The sequence below is a fragment of the Dipodomys merriami genome, unplaced genomic scaffold, assembly GCF_024711535.1.
Source record: "Dipodomys merriami isolate MVZ:Mamm:240054 unplaced genomic scaffold, mDipMer1.0.p SCAF_490, whole genome shotgun sequence".
Lineage (NCBI taxonomy): Eukaryota > Metazoa > Chordata > Mammalia > Rodentia > Heteromyidae > Dipodomys > Dipodomys merriami.
In genome coordinates, this window is record NW_027206058.1 from 323,985 (window position 1) to 340,659 (window position 16,675).

The window sequence follows — 16,675 nt, forward strand, 5'->3', positions numbered from 1 at the left end:
GAGTTGAATATCAGCACTTTCCTGTTTCCTCTAAAGATGCTTTTGGTCTAAACCCTTTATCTCTGAGGAGTTAGGTGAGTCACAAAGGAATGGATTGGTCTCAGAGAGCCTTGTTTCCTAGTAGTGATCAAGAACCCTGAGTATCCCATGTTATAACCTCAGGTGAGGGATGTCTTTTTTATACTGTCCTGGAGCAGCTGGAGGTCTATAGACATAATGAGATAAGACAATATTCAGTAAGCTAGAAGACATTTATCTGCACTTGCTGTTAGCAAGGAAGCTTCTCCCCATAGTTTTCAAAGGTCTAGCCTCTCTAGAGTAGGTTCAGTTTTGGACAAGTGGGTGGAAGAGCCATGAAACCGGAGAATCAGCAGGAATTTTGCCAAAAAGAAATTGCCCATTCACTTTAGGGTGAAAAATGTATTTTAGTAAGACTTAGAAGAGTGTGGCTTCTCATCAGTGGCACAAGCTCAGCAGCATCATGGGACAAGCCACTGATACATGCTGCACTGCAGGAACTCCAAAACATGACAAGAAATGTTACAAATGCTATCATACATCATATCTTTTTTGTAATGTGTACAGAAAAGCTATATGCATATATAGAACCAGTAAGTAGTCTCTCTTGGGGCCAAGTATCAGAATGGGGTTTGCCACATTGACCCCAAGATGGGATGCATCATAATTGCATGGGGTATGGCATGGTAGGGTATGTCTGTAATCTAGGCAGAAAGAATTACTTGAGCCCAGGAACATAAGCCTAGCCAAATATAACATAAGCCAGACAAACAGCAAACAAAAAAGCATTAGTAGCTCCCCAACTGGCAGGGTAAAGAGGCTTCATGGAGGCAGTACAGGTACCAGTCCTTGTCTTTAATTGTTCCAGTCCAGTGACCACACATGAGAGTAATGAAGCCTTTCGATCTGTGAAGATTTGGCCTGAATTATCACAGCATGTAGCACCTAAAATGCATGACCAGTAATAAAACTGCACCATTATATACATCTAATCCAGATAAGCTTTCAGAGAGCAAAAATATTTTTAAAAATACAGAAAAGAAATTCAAATAAACACATGCTCCACTTTTGTATTCTTATTTATTATCTCAGTAGCAAGTTCATAAATAGATGAGGGAGCCATCTGGGGTAGAAATGATAAAGGAATGAAATAGAAGGAAAAAGTTGTTTTTTCTGACTACATTGCCTTATATTTTGTAACGAAAGATCTTCTCAGTCTATGTACTCTCTCAGAAGTTCGTATACAGAACCTTCTATAGAGGAGAAAGAAGATCAACTGACTTATCTGGATGGGATCCTTACAGATCCCATTTCTCCTAAGCTGGTGGGTCTTAGGATTCTTGCACTGCATATGGAAAAGTCAGACCCATAAAAATACATACTTATATCTATTTTTTTCCAAAAACTTCCATGTATTTATTACTCAGTTCATTCTTAGAGCAAAGTAAAAGAAAAAGGGAAATCAGACTTTTAATTTAAACTACAAATCTTTCTGGGTAGTATTAAATATTTCAGTCTGAATTATGTAGAGCATAAATATTTATGAATTATCTTGATTCTTCTCCAATGTAGGAGTTGTGCATAACTTTGTTATGAGCTTTGTATTTTTTTTCTAAAACCATTGGAAAATGGGCCATGTTTGCTTTTGTTTCTTGAATGACTACACTCACTTCATCCTGACAGTCTTTGTAAAAAGACCTGGTAAACAGCCCTTTTAAATATATACATCATGTTGAAGGCATAGAAAAACATATCTATTGAAAGTTAAAAATCCATTGTTGTTCTATGTTAAGCAAATCAAACAAATTTGTCACACAATACCCAGTCTTTATAAATTGGTTCTAAATTGATTCACTAAAAAAAATCTAGTGATTTTTCATTGTTTATATGGTGAATTTGTCTAAGTTGTCAAATCCCTTTGATTTCTTTTAATTTTATGTCCAAGACTGGAACTCTAAATCAGTATATTCTGCTTTCGCTCATTGGCTCTACCAACTAATCCAAGCTTCCAACCTCAATTTAATCCCCTTTAAAATAAGAATAACTGATTTAGGAGTTACTCTTTTGCTTACTTCTGTTTTTTTCTATAATGTTAAATAATTTTTGATGCAGTTAAATCATATTTCCATTGTTAAAAATGTTTTAGGATGTTGTTCCATTACATAATCCCTGTACCTGGTTTTCTAGAATGATTCTTAAATAACTCTAGTCATTTTAGTTGGACAGAAAGCTCTACAAACTGAGATTTTAACATATATCAAGTATGACTCTATAATCCACAAATCAAACTAATAGATTGAAAGCCAATAAGAGTCAAATTGTAGGTTACTGTCTAAGAACTTGGAAAAATCACCAGGATTGTTATGATGTTGAAAAGATTACGTTACTGCATTGTTGGTGGGATTGTAAACTTGTTCAACCACTTTGGCAAGTAGTATGGAGGTTCCTCAAAAGACTCCACATAGAGCTCCCCTATGACCCAGCAATCTCACTTTTGGGCATTTAACCAAATGTTTACAAACAAGACCACACTAAAGCTACCAGCACAACTATGTTTATTGCAGCATTATTTACTATAGCTAAGATATGGAACCAACCCAGATGCACCACAGTAGATGAATGGATCAAGAAAATGTGGTATATATACACAATGGAATTCTATGCCTCCAGCAGAAAGAACAACATTGCCCCATTTGTTAGGAAATGGAAAAACTTGGAAAAAAATTATATTATGTGAAGTAAGCCAGGCCCAAAGAAACATAGGTCCCATGGTATCCCTTATTTGCAATACCTAGTATATGTCTGAGTCACGCAGAAAAGGTCGATTAAGGTGATGTTAGGGAAATGAACCCTAAGATATGTATTCAAATGTTTTTTTTCTTTCATGCGATTGTTTCTAACACATTTATAAGATTATTTCTTTGTTGCTTTGTATGTCCCCCTCCCCCATAGTATAACCCCTGCTTTCACTGTATTTGATGTCGGTATAATTTGTGGAGGGAAAGGATAAAAACAAATCATTTAAATAGGGATACAGGTGGACCCATTGCAACAGTGAGATGTACAAGTAATTATGTCGAAAAGGAACTTTACAACTTTGGTGCAGGGGGGTAGCAGGGAGCATTGGGTGGGGGATGGGGGGAGGATGGGAAGGGATGGGAAGGGGAAACAAAGGAGGAGGCTACAATACTTGATAAGAAATGTACTCATTGTCTTGCCCATGTAATTGTAACCCCTCTGTACAGTATTTTCACAGTAAAAAGAAAAGATTAGATGATAAAAATGTATTTCAAGTTGTTTAGCATGATTTGTCTAGGCACCAGAGTTCTGTGAGGGGGAAAAAAGGAAATCTATGTTGAAGTTCACATAGATATATAAAAAGTGCTTCAAGTTTATTAGGCATAAAGCCAATAGGCCCCAAAATAAAGTTTAATTATAAAGCCAAGCTGGATATGAAAAACAATGAGGTAAAGTAGAAAATTCTTGAAGGAAATTAATATATAACTGAAATGGCTTCTGGAGCTTTTAAAAAATTATAACTGGCAGACTAAACTAGAAATCAATCATCTTATAAATATGTTAGAAACAATAGCAAGAAAGAAAAACAATTTAAGTCCTTATCTTGAGGTAAATGCTTGATAAGAAATGTACTCATTACCATGCTCATGTAATTGTAACCCCTCTGGTATGGTATTTTCACAGTAAAAACAAAACTTATTAATAAAAAATCAATCAATTGCCTTTAAATCAAACATTGGTTATTCTTCATCAGAAGTTCTTAAAACATGACTGGTGCATATTGTAGAAGGCATGAAATTTTTGTTTTGCTGTTTTCTGGCCCTTCTATACCATTAGGGATACTGTATTATTCTTTGTGTAATCACCTCAAATCCAGATTACTTTAGAATTATTCAACTTGGAAGTTCCTTTGCTATACTCATATCCTGACACACTCTTTAACTATTCTATACTGAGTATTGATATAGTGAAAAATATTCCAGTGTTAAAATAATAAAACAAATAAGCTACCACTAAATGAGAGCTATTCATTCACAATTCAATTAACAAATTATTTTAGGCAGTTTTATATACATAGCCTCTGCTAAGGGCTAAAGAAACAATGATGACCAAGACAAAGGTTATTTCTAGTCTTGTGAGCTGTAAAGTTTTGTATGGAAAAGAGACACTATGCTGGTAGCTCATGCCTATGGTCCTAGCTACTCAAAGCCTCATGTGGTAGAGAACTAGACATCACACACACACACACACACACACACACACACACACACACACACACACACACACACACACAACCTCAGGGACACTTTTCCAATCCTTAGTTCAAGCCCCAATAATGGTACTAAAGAAAGAAAGAAATAAGAGGCACAAAAAAATATCACACAACCCACATGACTGACATTGTTACACAGCAAGGAAGGAAAAGAAGGTACTCACCTATTCAGATCCACAGTCTAAGGACAAGTTGGTGAAAAAGTGTTCCCAGAAGACCAAACAGGAGACCCAAGAAACTTCCCAATAGCAACCTCTTATGGGTAGGCACAGTTAAGTATCACATCTTCCTTCTTGCTCTGAAGAATGCTATGACTAATTACAGAAAACCTAATGGGTTAGGTGATTCACAAAGGAATAGAATGTTCACAGATACCTTCTATAGTTTTCCAGTAGTGTTATCAAGTACCTTGAATAGGTCTGGGAAGTTGACTCAGTGGTAGAGTGTTTGCCTTGCATGCATGAGTCCCTGGTTTCATCTCATCAGCACCACATAAGCAGAAAAAAGCTGGAAGTGGTGCTGTGGCTCAAGCCACTCAAGCTGAAGAGCTGAAGGACAACACCCAGGCCCAGAGTTCAGGCCCCACAACCAACAACAAATAAAAAAGAAACGTCAGTAGTCCAATGTAATACCTTCAGATCAGAAATATCTTTTTCAGTTATCCTCAACACTGAACAACTCTACAGCCAGGGAATGTGTGGAGGCTGAGCAGGCAGTATTTGAAGGAGGAAGGACCATGCCTCCTGCATCTTTTACAGCAATTATATTCAAAACATAATAAAACTTCAGTAACAAAAAAAGAAATACCTTTTCTCATGATACTTGCATAGCTGGAGGACAGCTACACAAAATCCAACACAAAACATAAGTAAGAAATCCTTTCCTTGTTGTGCTTCACTATCCAGGCTTCTCTAAGGTGAACTCAGTTTTGCCTATTCCCCAGTCGATAGAGAAGCCATGAGTCAGGAGCAAGGGCACGACTTTTGCCAGAAAAAGGACTGCCAGTTTCCTTTAAGGAGAGAGGACAAAATAGGTCAGAGGAAAAGTGTGTTAAGAAATAATGTGAAGTCCCATGGTTTCCCTTATTTGCAATATATAATATATATATGAGTCAAGCAGAAAAGATCAGATAAAGTGATGTTAGGAAAATGAACCCTTAGATATGTATTTTAATGTTTTTTTTCTTTCATGCATGTGTTTCTAACGCATTTATAATATTATTTCCTTGTTGCTTTGTATGTCCCTCCCCCACAGTATAACCCCTGCTTTCACTATATTTGATGTCAGTATAACTTGTGAAGGAGATGGGGAAAAACAAGTCGTTTAAGGATACAGGTTTACCTGTTGCAACAATGAGAAGTACAAATTGTCATGTCGAAAATGAGCTTTACAATGTCGGTGCAGGGGTGGGGGGAGGGGAGGGGAAGAATTGGGAATGGGGGGAGGGGGAGGCTGGGAAGGGATGTGAAGGGTAAACAAAGGAGGAGGCTGCAATGCTTGGTAAGAAATGTGCGCATTATCCTGCCCATGTAATTGTAACCCCTCTGTATAGTATGTTCACAAATAAAATTAAATTAAATTAAAAAAAAAGAAATAAGGTGAAGACTGGTTTCTCATCAGTGGAATGTGCTTACAGCCATGAAGTACAACCCTGTATAAATGCTGTACTATGGAGGAACCAATAGACAGCTGTCTATTTGCCTATGTGCAAATGGGGATTGGCTACAATGAACATAAGATCATATTATAGAATGATTAAAAAGAATTCTTTTATTAATTTTTTTTTGTCAGTCGTGGGGCTTGAACTCTGGGCCTGGGCGCTGTCCCTCAGCTCTTCAGCTCAAGGCGAGCACTCTACCACTTGAGCTACAGAGCCACTTCTGGTTTTCTGGTGGTTTATTGGAGATAGGAGTCTCACGGTCCCTCTTGCCCGGGCTGGCTTTGAACCGCGATCCTCAGATCTCAGCCTCCTGAGTAGCTAGGATTACAGGTCTGAGCCACCAGCACCCGGCTATTAATAAGTTTTTTTTTTGTGAAAATACTGTACAGAGGGGTTACAATTACATGAGCAAGGTAAAGGTAATGAGTATGTTTCTTATCAAGCATTGTTGCCTCCTCCTTTGTTTCCCCTTACCATCCTTGCCCTCCTACTCCCCTGCCTCACCCCACTCTACACCCCCTTCCACTAATGCCCCACACAAACATGCCAAAGGGAACCAGGCACCAGTAGCTCAAACTTGTAATCTTAGCTACTTAGGAGACTGAAATCTAAGGATCAACATTCTAAACCAGCCCAGTCTGTAAGAACCTGATCTCCAATTAACCACCAAATGGCTGGATGTAGAGCTGTGATTCAAGTGGTAGAGCACTAGTCCTGACCAAAATAGTTGAGGGACAGTGCCCAAGGTCTGAGATTAATCTCTAAGACCAACATACCCACCCACCCACACACACACACACACACACACACACACACACACACACACACACACACAAACACATAAACACACACACACACACACACCAAAAAACTGGATTGAGCCTAACATGGTAGGGGTGTTCCTATAGTCCCAGGTGCACAAAAAGCTGAGAAACTAGAAATAATTGAGACCTTGTACTAAAATGAACAGCAAACAAAAGGCATTAGTTGTTCCCCACCTCAGCTGGAGGGCCCCTATGGTAATAGTTTAGATAAAAGAATGATCTCTGTCTAGTTCAGCACAGATACTACACTGTGAGTAAATAAGTCTTTAGATGATTACACATAGGGCTTTCAGTCATCACAGTGTGTATCAGCCAGCATTAGTGATCCAGAACCTCAAACGCTCCATTATGTACATCTATGCTGACAAAGCTTTCAGATGATGTAGCCCAGAAAATATCTGATAGCCATTGTCTAGAAACTCACTAAAGTATTAAATAATACCTGTCTTGAATTTCTGATTCATAAAATTATGAGCTAATAGTTGTTTTAAACTGCTAGGATTTGGGTAATTTGTTACATGGCAGAAGCCAGGTGAAGGGAAGTGATAGGGTAGAGAGGAAGGTTAACCAAGAGTTAAGTCCTAAAAGATAGTTAAGTCTTCATGTTAGCTGAGAGATGTGGTTCATTATACTACTTCACTACTTCTGTTAATACCTTAATTTTGGCTTTGTAAAACACACTGACATAACCATATTATATACAGCATATTACAATATAGTACAAAATTATAATCACCCCATTTTGTTTATAATCAAAACTATTATCAGCCTATATTAGAATGTTGCAAATTCTACCAACATTTCACAGATTTTTTCAAGTAAAAGATTTTAAAAAGGGGGATTGTCCCCCAACAAAAAATCTTCAAAGAAACAACTGTCCAATAAATAAGTGGGCTAAAGATTTAAAGAGAGATGTTAAGGGAAGATGGCGGAGGAGAAGCTGGAATCTGAACAAGCTCTCGCATAGAAAGGAGTTTTAGAGTTCCAGTGAACAGTCCTAAGCCAGAGAATCACACCAAGTGTGTCATCACAGGACAGAGAGTTAGACAAGAGAGGGGAAACCAAGGAAACGCAGCAGCTGCCGCTCCGGCGGCGGGGCCGCGGCGGCGGCGACCACCGCCGCGGAGACATACCTGAGACACAGAGAGTCGGGGACGAAGGAGCCAGACGCAGCGGACGAGCGGATTCTACTCAACACCAACAAGAACCGACAAGGAGCGAACATCTTCATCCTGCTGTTTGCAGACCAGAGACGACCCAGGATCCAAGACTCGGCGTGAGTACAAGCCCGACATCCTCACTCCTCAGGGAGCAGAGGAGGGAAGGCCACCCCTCCCCCCCCAGCACCGGTGATCTCCATCTTGGATACCGACAAAGTTCGGAGGAGCTGCTAGCTCCACCTCAGGCCTTGGAATAAAATGAGTCATTTAGCAGGTCACAAGAACTTAACGGCGAAGTGACCTGCCAGACTCAGCTCCATCCAGGGAAAAGTCACCCAGCTCAGGCTCCAGCCATCGGAGTGCCTTGCTTCACTGGGTAACCAGAGCCAGAGGCTGCCCCTCCCTCTAGCAGCCTCGACAATCAATTGAAAAACAGAAACCCTGAGAATGGCTCCAGGCTGGGCGCTGTGAGCTTTATCACAAAATAGCCCCAGGGAAAAGCTACTGTTTATTGAAAGGCCTCAACTCTACCCAGAACCTAGCCTCATCACCACATCCCCCTCTTTTGTGACTCTCAAAGCAGACCACCCTCCCAGAAAACTAACCTGGGAGGGGGATCTCAAAATCTTGGGTAAAGCAGAGCATTTTTCTGCCTCTTCCAACCAACCGACTTAAGAAACCAATCAAGCCACAGGACCTCAAGCTGACCAGAGACTCCAACAAGAGACTGGTTGCAGACAAAAGGGAGATACAGGATTCTTCCCACTCCTCCCCCCCCCCCAAAAAAAAATCAAAAGACTTTTTTTTCTTTTTCTTTTTCTTTTTTTTTTCTTTTTCTTTCTTTTTTCTTTTTTTCTTCTTCTTCTTCTTTTCTTTTTTTTTTGCTTGTTTTTTGGTTTTTGTTACCTTATATATATATATATATATATATATATATATATATATATATATATATATATATATATATACATTTTTTTCCCTTCTAAAACTTTTATTAATCTTTAATCTTTGCCTCTTCTGAAAAAATAATTGTTTTCCAGTAACCTTTTTTTTTTTCTCATCTTATAATTTTTATTTTAGGAATACGTGAATAAGAGTTTTCCTTTCTTTTCTTGTCTTCTTTCTCTTTTTCTTTCTTTCTTAATTATCTTTTTGTTTTTTATCTAGCTCTACTGAACTTCTGATATATTCTTCTCCCGTTCCCATCCTTAAAGCTTTTCACAACTCCTCTATGTCCCTCCCCTTCTCTGAACATATTCACATTCCTCTCTAAATAGACGGTCTTTTAACCTCTATAATAACATTAATTTTTACATTTCTATTCTTTTTCTAGTCTCTCTTTATTCCCCTTTCCGTCTCTTCTTTTTCTCTCTCTCTCTACTTGCATCCTACCCAACTCATTTCCTGCACTGTGATTAGGACATAGTTAACTCTCCCTGTGCCTCCCCACACCAATCTATTCCTATTTTTTACCCACATCTCTCCCTAATCCTAATAATTTCTGGTTTTCCAAATTCTTTTCTGCGGTTCGAAGTTCTTTAACATATAGTCGTTTGATGTTGAATAGATGTATCTGTTGAACTAGATTGTATCTGTAGACTATTGACTGTACAAATGCAAACTTTGGTTGATGGTTGCCTTAAGATAGTGTTCTAGCACAAAACTGGTGCAATCTTTATCTCAAATGGGCCGAGTAAGCCGGAAAAACACAAGAAAAATGGCAAATTCGGGTATCTCAATTCCCAACCTTGATAATCAGGGATTAGAACAGATAAAGAATAATCCAGAGGAGAGTTCCCAAATAGCTCTACAAACACTAAGAGCAAACATGATAAATGAGAAGTTTGACAATGTACAAAGGACTCTGTATGAGCGTGATAGGGAGAGAGAGGAGGCATCCCAGAAGATTATACAGGAATATCATAAGCGTGAGGAAGCTTCTCAAAAACTGATACAGGATTTGCGTGAACAACTTGAGAATACTCAAAGAGAAAGGGAGGAATGGCGTGAGCAGGCAGAGAACACTCAAAGAGAACTGCAGGAATCCCACAGAAGGGAGGAAACTAATCAAAGAGTAATTCACGAATTAAGAGACCAGGTAGAGAATACACAAAGATCACTAAAGACATTCATGGAATCCATTAACAAAGAGCTGAAGGAAGTCAGGGAGACCACAAAGGGAATGCTGAATGGAACCCAACAGAAGGAATGGGAGTCCAAAGAAACCATAACCAATCAACTAAGTGATTTGAGAACAAACACTGAACACCAAATTAAGGAAGTAAAGAAATTCATACAAGACCTAAAACAGAGCTTCAACAAAGAACTTGAAGCCATCAAAGCTGACCAATTAGAAGGAAAAGAGATAAAAAACAAAGTAGAGAGTCTTGACAACAGGTTAGACCATGCACAAGATCGAATCTCAGGGATTGAAGACAGCCTAGATATTATAGAGAAAGAACATACAACCATCCAAGACAAGTCCAAGAAATATGATAGGTCTATCCAACACCTGGAAGACACCATCAGGAGGCCCAATCTAAGGATAATGGGTGTAGAGGAGCACCTAGAAACAGAAGTTAATGGTCTAGTAAATTTGTTTAACAGGATCCTAGCAGAGAACTTCCCAAACATACAAAAAGAGAGGCCTATTCAGATACAAGAAGCTTTTAGAACCCCAAATAGACCAGACCAGAATAGGACATCCCACCGTCACATTATAATCCACACAGGATCAACCCAGACCAAGGAAAAGATCCTTAAAGCTGTCAAGGAGAAAAGGTTAATCACCTATAAAGGGAAACGAATTAGAATTACCTCAGATTTCTCAGCAGAGACAATCAAAGCAAGAAGAGCCTGGAATGACGTATGCCATGCCCTAAAAACAAACAACTATCAACCAAGAATACTGTACCCAGCTAAACTCTCCTTCATAACTGAAGGCCAAATAAAAACCTTCCATAGCAAAGAAAAATTGAAACAATACATCTCCACCAAACCAGCCCTGCAAAAGATTCTTAAAGATGTCCTACACATAGAAAACCAACAAGAACGCAACAAAGGCCAAGAAACTGCACCCAAACTGAGAATCCAAGAACCTTAGGAAGAACCCAGATTTCACAGCCCCCAAGAAGGTGGATAACATGGCAGGAACTCCCAAATACCTCTCAGTCCTATCTCTTCACGTTAACGGACTGAACTCTCCAATTAAGCGACATAGACTGTCTAGTTGGATTAAAAAACAAGACCCTTCTATCTGCTGCCTGCAGGAGTCACATCTTGCCCGTAAAAACAAATACATTTTCAAGGTTAAAGGCTGGAACAAAATCTACCAAGCAAACGGCCCTCATAAACAGGCGGGAGTTGCAATCCTAATATCAGATAAAATAGACTTCAAATTAAAATTCGTGAGAAGAGATAAAGAAGGTCGCTACATACTAATTAAAGGATCTCTCCTTCAGGAGGATATTACAATTCTAAATATCTATTCGCCAAACAATGGAGCACCCAAATTTATCAAAGAAACACTACTTTCCCTCAAATCCAATATAGATCCAAAGACATTAATTGTTGGGGATTTTAACACACCACTCTCCCCACTAGATAGATCAACTCGGCAAAAACTCAACAGAGAAACCGCAGATCTAAACAGCTGCATAGATCAACTAGACTTAACAGACATTTACCGAACATTTCACCCAGCAGCATCAGAATACACGTTCTTCTCAGCAGCACATGGAACGTTTTCTAAAATAGACCACATTTTAGGCCACAAAGCAAACTTGTCTAAATTCAGAAACATTGAAGTTATACCTTGCATTCTCTCTGACCACAAGGGAATAAAATTAGAACTCAACACCAAAAGCCACCAAAGAAAGTCCGGTATCACATGGAGGCTGAACAACACACTGCTGAATCATGAGTGGGTCATGGAAGAGATTAGAAAGGAAATTCAAATGTTCATGCTATTCAACAAAAATGAACACACAAATTACCAGCTCCTCTGGGACACAGCAAAGGCAGTACTCAGAGGCAAGTTTATAGCTCTGAGCTCCTACATCAACAAATTGGAGAGATCGGAAACTAACAATTTAATGACACATCTAAACCTCCTTGAAAAAGAGCAGCAAGATAAACCCCAATCCAGTAGACGGAAAGAAATAATCAAAATTAAATCAGAATTAAATGAATTAGAATCCAAAAAAACTATAGAAAGAATCAACAAAACAAAGAGTTGGTTCTTCGAAAAACTTAACAAAATTGATAGACCCTTAGCAAACCTTATCAGAAAAAGGAGAGAACACACCCAAATTAATAAACTCAGAGATGAGAATGGAAACATCACCACGGAAACAACCAAGATTCAGAACATTATAAGGGAATACTTCTCAAAACTTTATGCTAATAAGTTTGAGAACTTGACAGAAATGGACCTTTTCCTAGCAAATATTGACATGCCAAAACTAAACCAAGATGAGTTAAACCAGCTTAACAGGCCCATATCAAGCATTGAAATAGAAACAGCAATAAGAGACCTCCCAGCTAAGAAAAGTCCAGGACCAGATGGTTTTACAGCGGAATTTTACAAGGCCTTCAAAGCAGAGCTCACACCAATACTCCTCCAACTCTTCAATGAAATTGAAAGAGAAAGCTCACTACCGAACACATTCTATGAAGCCATCATAACCCTCATCCCAAAACCAGGCAGGGACTCATCAAAGAAAGAGAACTATAGATCCATTTCTTTGATGAACATTGATGCAAAACTTCTCAACAAAATTTTGGCCAATCGACTTCAACAATTCATCCAAAAAGTCATACACCATGATCAAACAGGATTCATTTCAGGGATGCAAAGCTGGTTCAATATATGCAAATCAATTAATATTATTCATCACATCAACAGGAGCAAGAATAAGAACCACATGGTTATCTCAATAGATGCAGAAAAAGCATTTGACAAGATCCAACACCCCTTTATGATGAAGGTTCTGGAAAAATTAGGAATCCATGGAACATTCCTCAATACAATAAAGGCTGTATATGACAAACCTACAGCCAGCATTATACTCAATGGTGAAAAACTAAAGCCATTTCCTCTTAACTCAGGAACAAGACAAGGATGCCCACTCTCTCCACTTCTCTTCAATCTAGTATTAGAATGCCTAGCTACAGCAATAAGACAAGATGCAGACATAAAGGGGATCCAAATAGGGAAAGAAGAAATAAAACTCTCCCTCTTTGCATATGACATGATCTTGTATTTAAAGAATCCCATAGACTCCACTCCCAAATTACTCAAGCTGATTCAAAACTTTGGCAAAGTAGCAGGTTATAAAATTAACCCCCCAAAATCAATGGCTTTTCTATATGCCAACAATGAGAAAAGTGTGGCTGAAATTAGGAAAGCAACTCCATTCGTAATAGCCCCACAAAAAATAAAATACCTAGGAATTAACTTAACCAAAGAAGTGAAGGACCTCTATGATGAAAACTTTAAAATCTTGAAAAAGGAAATCAACACAGAACTTAAAAAATGGCAAAACCTCCCATGCTCCTGGATTGGCAAGATTAACATCGTGAAAATGGCAATACTTCCCAAGGCTATCTACAAATTCAATGCGATACCTATCAAAATTCCACCCTCATTCTTCAAGGAAATAGAAGAGGCAATCCAAAAATTCATATGGAACAATAAAAGACCCCGAATAGCAAAAACGCTCCTCAACGGAAAGAACACTGCTGGAGGAATATCAATACCAAATTTCAAACTCTACTATAAAGCCATAGTAATCAAAACAGCTTGGTATTGGCATAAGAACAGACCTCAGGACCAATGGAATAGAATTGAAAACCCAGAAATGAACCTACAGACCTATAGCCATCTAATCTTCGATAAGGAAGCTAAAACAATAGAATGGAAGAAAGACAGCCTCTTCAGTAAATGGTGCTGGCAAAATTGGTTAACTACATGTAGAAAACTAAAGCTAGATCCTTATATATCACCCTGCACCAGAATCAACTCCAAATGGATCAAAGACCTTGAACTCAAAGCAGACACTCTGAAAACATTACAGGATGGAATAGGAGAAACCTTAGGTCTCCTTGGCTCAGGCCGAAATTTTCTGAATAGAGACCCGGAAGCACAACAAATCAAAGAAAGATTGGACAAATGGGATTGTATACGGTTGCAGAGCTTCTGCAGGGCAAATGACATAGCTAGCAAGATCATTAGAAAGCCCACCGATTGGGAGAAGATCTTTACTAGCCATACAACGGACAAGGGTCTCATATCTAAAATATACTTGGAACTCAAAAAATTAAACCACCCAACAACAAATCCTCAAAGAAACAACTGCCCAATAAATAAGTGGGCGAAAGACTTAAAGAGAAGCTTCTCTGAAGAAGAAACAAGGATGGCCAATAGACACATGAAGAAATGTTCAACATCCCTAGCCATAAAAGAAATGCAAATCAAAACAACATTGAGATATCACCTCACTCCAGTTAGAACAGCAAAAATCAAGAACTCTAACAACAACAGATGCTGGAGGGGATGTGGACAGAAAGGAACCTTACTTCATTGTTGGTGGGAATGTAAACTTGTTCAACCACTTTGGAAAGCAGTATGGAGGTTCCTCAAAAGACTTCACATAGATCTCCCCTATGATCCAGCAATCCCACTTTTGGGCATTTACCCAAATGTTTACAAACAAGACCACACTAAAGCTACCAGCACAACTATGTTTATTGCAGCATTATTTACCATAGCTAAGTTATGGAACCAACCCAGATGCCCCTCAGTAGATGAATGGATCAAGAAAATGTGGTATATATACACAATGGAATTCTATGCCTCCATCAGAAAGAATGACATTTCCCCATTTGTTAGGAAATTGAAAGGTTTGGAAAAAATTATATTAAGTGAAGTAAGCCAGGCCCAAAGAAGCATAGGTCCCATGGTTTCCCTTATTTGCAATATCTAGTATAGGTATGAGTCAAGCGGAAAAGGTCAGATAATGTGATGTTAGGAAAATGAACCCTTAAATATGTATTTTAATGTTTTCGTTTCTTTCATGCATGTGTTTCTAACGCATTTATAAGATTATTTCTTTGTTGCTTTGTATGTCCCTCCCCCACAGTGTAACCCCCGCTTTCACTATATTTGATGTCAGTATAACATGTGGAGGAGATGGGGACAAACAAGTCGTTTAAGGATTCAGGTGGACCTGTTGCAACAATGAGAAGTACAAAATGTCATGTCAAAACCAGCTTTACAATGTCGGTGTGGGGGGGGAGGGGGGTATAATTGGGTGGGGGGAGGGGGGTATAATTGGGTGGGGGGAGGGGGGAGGCGGGGAAGGGAGGTGAAGTGTAAACAAAGGAGGAGGCTGCAATGCTTGGTAAGAAATGTATGCATTATCCTGCCCATGTAATTGTAGCCCCTCTGTACAGTATGTTCTCAAATAAAATAAAATAAAAATAAAAAAAAAAAGAGAAGAAACAGGAACTAAGTGACATAGGGTTGACTGTATTGGTTTATAGAATATGCAAAGTGAGAACTTCACATAAACAGAGGAAAGAGTTTCCATCCAGATATATCTTTGTCAGCTGGAGACTTGACAGGTTAAGATAAACTTAACAGATCAATGTCTCTTCATCCTAATTGGAACTGAAAAAAACCCAGTAATAAATGTTTACCTATCTACCAGGTCAGCACAGGCTACACACAGGAACTCAGAGTTGCCTATATCATAAAACAGTGAAAAAGCTATTTACTACAGTTTGGGGAGGTCCTTTATCAATTTTATGCTATTCTAGTAATGGCTTAATCTTTTAGCTTTGCATAAAAGATTTAAAACTGCCTTTTGAATGACCATCTATTTCACAAAGATTCCAGAGTTTAAACTTTTCACCTCTGGCTGCACAGAATGAATCAGTAGTACCTGAAATTTACTAACCACTTATAAACTAGGTATATGGAATGAAAGGGTACAGAATGTAATGCAACACTGGCAGGTTTCAGCAGCTCAGCGTGACATTTAGCCAGTGATACAAATGAAACAGCTAGGTGACATGGAAAGACCTAAACGAATCTAGCAAGGTGCTTATTCTTAAACCAAACAGAAGGAAGTTTGTCAGGTGAACGAACACAGCAACACTGTTATTTCAGAGGTCAGAAGGCTTGCTGTCCAAGCACCAGCTATGTCTGTACTTTCTAACATGCTTAATGCATGATACACACCACTATGTGCACAAGTACACACACTTACACACACAATTGAAAAACCAGTTGCTTTCATTCTAGTAATTTTTATCTTTAGATGTTCTCTCACTTATTCAGAGTATTCTGAACTGTAAGAGACTTGAAAGCTACTATATTATCTAACAGAAGAAAGAAGAAAACTAAATTCCCATATCTTGGTTCTTTCACTATATTCTCAGAAGGGGATTTCGATATATATAAACATAAACTGCAGACTGTGAGTGTCCTGTAAATGTACAAGTCATTTTTACTTTCTTTCTGTTTTTTTTGGTCGGTCGTGGGGCTTGAACTCTGGGCCTGGGCATTGTCCCTCAGCTCTTCAGCTCAAGGCTAGCACTCTACCACTTGAGCTACAGCACCACTTCCATATATATACATACATATACATATACATGTATACATATACAACATATGCATGTATATACATGTTATATATTATGTATGTATATCTACATA

At 38.6% G+C, this 16,675-nt stretch overlaps 1 long non-coding RNA gene across 8 annotated transcripts in view; it reads right to left on the reverse strand.

Moving 5' to 3' along the window:
* LOC138809316 (uncharacterized) overlaps window positions 1-16,675 on the reverse strand; it is a 44,555-nt gene that overhangs the window by 23,425 nt on the left and 4,455 nt on the right. For 2 of the 8 annotated variants that reach the window (XR_011366790.1, XR_011366793.1), the window contains 3 exons: window positions 5,117-5,318; window positions 4,718-4,857; window positions 4,474-4,623 (listed from right to left, as the gene is read on the reverse strand). The exons of 1 other annotated variant lie outside the window; for it this stretch is intronic. This is a non-coding gene — a long non-coding RNA (uncharacterized lncRNA). Of the gene's footprint in view, window positions 1-4,473; window positions 4,624-4,717; window positions 4,858-5,116; window positions 5,319-7,926; window positions 8,029-16,675 lie in introns of all 8 variants that reach the window. 5 more of the 8 variants (XR_011366794.1, XR_011366791.1, XR_011366795.1 and 2 more) reach the window with 5 other exon arrangements.